The sequence below is a fragment of the Copidosoma floridanum genome, unplaced genomic scaffold (assembly GCF_036245765.1).
Source record: "Copidosoma floridanum isolate Cflo_tuat_1 unplaced genomic scaffold, Cflo_Japanese_pri ptg000021l, whole genome shotgun sequence".
NCBI lineage: Eukaryota > Metazoa > Arthropoda > Insecta > Hymenoptera > Encyrtidae > Copidosoma > Copidosoma floridanum.
The window spans coordinates 18,178,441-18,182,192 of record NW_028321898.1 but is presented as its reverse complement, the minus strand read 5'-3'; positions in this window follow the sequence as shown (position 1 = coordinate 18,182,192).

The following is a 3,752-nucleotide window of genomic DNA, read 5'->3' as shown; positions in this document are numbered from 1 at the left end:
TTATGTGATCTCAATGTTAGAAAAAATTCGAAAAAAAGACGTTTTTACGCTACCTACGTCCATTAGGGGCTGCGATAATTGTTAAACGTATAAATATCATTACAAGGTACTATAACTAGTTGCCCAGATTTTTTTCAGAATTAGGAAACCTAACCTCACCGTGCAAAATGTCAAGAAATTCAAGAAAATAGCCTTTTTTCTGACATTTTCGGTCATAGTCAGCCATTAGGGGCCCGTAAAGGGACTTAATGATTTTTATTACTGTCCTTGTATCACATTTGGTACTTATAGTCATTTTTAGCGCTCGGAAACATAACCTAGTTTAGTTATGTGATCTCAATGTTAGAAAAAATTAAAAAAAAAGACGTTTTTACGCTACCTACGTCCATTAGGGGCTGCGATGATTGTAAAACGTATAAATATCATTACAAGGTACTACAACTAGTTGCCCTGATTTTTTTCAGAATTAGGAAACCTAACCTCACCAAGCAAAATGTCAAGAAATTCAAGAAATTAGCCTTTTTTCTGCCATTTTCGGTCATAGTCAGCCATTAGGGGCCCGTAAAGGGTCTTAATGATTTTTATTACTGTCGTTGTATCACATTTGGTACTTATAGTCATTTTTAGGGCTCGAAAACATAACCTCGTTTAGTTATGTGATCTCAATGTTAGAAAAAATTCGAAAAAACGACGTTTTTACGCTACCTACGTCTATTAGGGGCTGCGATAATTGTAAAACGTATAAACATCATAACGAAATACTACAACTAGTTGCCTTGATGTTTTTTAGAATTAGGAAACCTAACCTCACCGTCCAAAATGTCAAGAAATTCAAGAAAATAGCCTTTTTTTTGCCATTTTCGGTCATAGTCAGCCATTAGGGGCCCGTAAAGGGTCTTAATGATTTTTATTACTGTCCTTGTATCACATTTGGTACTTATAGTCATTTTTAGCGCTCGGAAACATAACCTCGTTTAGTTATGTGATCTCAATGTTAGAAATAATTCGATAAAAAGACGTTTTTACGCTACCTACGTCCATTAGGGGCTGCGATAATTGTTAAACGTATAAATATCATAAGAAGGTACTAAAACTAGTTGCCCTGATTTTTTTCTGATTTAGGAAACCTAACCTTAGTGTGCATAATTTCAAGAAAGTCAAGAAAATAATTAGACGAAATTTTTAGAAAAATATATATTTATTGTTGAATTTTTTTCTTCACATGTAAGTAATGTGCGGTTGCGTCACCGGCCGGTACGGCTGCATACCAGCATGCACCGCCGGTGGCTGGTAGGTCGGCACTACCATGATATTTGGCGTCGGAGGAGCTGCCTGCTCAGTGGAGTTTAAGCGCTGAGACAGCTGCTGCACTTCCTCAAATACAAAATTTTCTAAAATTTATATTCCATCATATTATTAAGATAAAAGTTAACAATATACATTAATTAAATTTACTTACCGCACGCACGCTTTCCAGTGCCAGGGACACACTTGGTCCCTGGGGATATCTTGCATTTTCTCCATGACCCCCACGAAACCTTGGGGGATGTCGTCTAAAGTGCCCACGGTTTGACCTCCCCCTCCTGCCTCCTCTATGACTAGACTCCAGCAACTGGACTTTGTTCTCCAGTACTCTAATCATATCCATCTTTGATGTTAGCTGAGTAACATACTCTCTGGATGCTGAATTCAGTTGGTTGTTTTCAGCAACCAATTGCTCGTTGAGATCTAGAAAAATTAAAAAAAAAAATTTTTAAAATGTGATATTTCATGATGTATTATTGTTTAAGATTCTATAGCTACTTTTATGATATTTAAATAATTAAATATTTCGAAATTCTAAACTTACTCTGTAGGACAATCTTGTCATCTCTCAACTGCCTCACCGTTTCATCAGCTGTTGAAACTTGGCCCTGCAGTCGTTCGATTATTTGTAGAGCCTCTTCTACTGTTGTTGGAACTGAAAAACGATTGTAAAAAACCAATTAATTAACATGGACAGCGAAACCTAGAATATACTTAGATTGAGCACATGTTCAATCACCTTCTCGAAGAAGGCACTTTAAGAAAATGGTTTTATAGATAACACTAACTTTTTTTCAATTGAGGGACTAAATGTTGAAAATCCCCTCTTCGACAAGCCAAACCCAGTATATACTGAGATTGGGCACATATTCAATCAGCTTGTCGAAGAAGGCATTTTTGGCATCTGATTAGGTATATAACACTAACTGTTTTTCAATTGAGGGAGTGGATGTTGAGAATGTCCTCTTCGACATCCAGTCCCTTAATTGAAAAACAGTGAGTTTATCTACCTAACCAGATGCCAAAAATGCCTTCTTCGACAAGCTGATTGAATATGTGCCCAATCTCAGTATATACTGGGTTTGGCTTGTCGAAGAGGAGATTTTCAACATCCAGTCCCTCAATTGAAAAACAGTGAGTTTATCTACCTAACCAGATGCCAAAAATGCCTTCTTCGACAAGCTGATTGAATATGTGCCCAATCTCAGTACATACTGGGTTTGGCTTGTCGAAGAGGAGATTTTCAACATCCAGTCCCTCAATTGAAAAACAGTGAGTTTATCTACCTAACCAGATGCCAAAAATGCCTTCTTCGACAAGCTGATTGAATATGTGCCCAATCTCAGTATATACTGGGTTTGGCTTGTCGAAGAGGAGATTTTCAACATCCAGTCCCTCAATTGAAAAACAGTGAGTTTATCTACCTAACCAGATGCCAAAAATGCCTTCTTCGACAAGCTGATTGAATATGTGCCCAATCTCAGTATATACTGGGTTTGGCTTGTCGAAGAGGAGATTTTCAACATCCAGTCCCTCAATTGAAAAACAGTTAGTGTAATCTACCTAACCAGATGCCAAAAATGCCTTCTTCAACAAGCTGATTTAATATGTGCCCAATCTCAGTATTTACTGGGTTTGGCTTGTCGAAGAGGGAATTTACAGCATTTGATACACAGTGAACAATTGAAATACAAACAGAATAATTGAATAACTAACACCAATACATATATAATCTGATGGCTACAGGAAGATTAACTCCACGTGTTTATTGCATGCCTCGTGTTATTTTCGTGCACGCGTGTACTAAACAAAAAAAAGACTTTTTTCATTTACCTGCTGCCATATTAGTAGTGATCCGAGGAATACTTGAACGTGGTCGTATCAGCAGCAAACAACAGCAATGACAGCAGTAACGGCAGCAGGAGTAATAGTAGCAGAAACGGACCGGAGAACAGCGTCGTCGAGTACTTTTACAGCAGCAGATCCAGCAGTGTCGGTGACTTGCAATGCGTGCACTGCTTTTTTCTTGGTCTGTTATCTAGGTAGTCCTGCGTGACATGGAGGGGGAGGAGTTGCTAGTACTTTTCTACGCTGCCATTGGCTAGTTTCCAATTACCATTCCAGCCCTCTGATTCGTCAGTTTATAAATGACTGACTATAAGGCCGCAGTCACATGGAGCACACAATCCGCAATACTGAATTACTTCAGCTCATTAGAGTGAGAGAAAGTCTATGCCATACACCTTTCTCTCACTGTCATGGGCTTAAGTAATTCCGTATTGCGCGGATTACGTGCTCTATATGTGACCGCGGCCTTATACCTCATATGTGTATATACATATGTATTCGCAGCTAGTCACCAGGTCACCACTCATGAGCCTTGACGTAGCGGAATGCAGCATGAACTCCGGCCATACTTACGCAACCTCCCTCCGTAAAAATGGCAG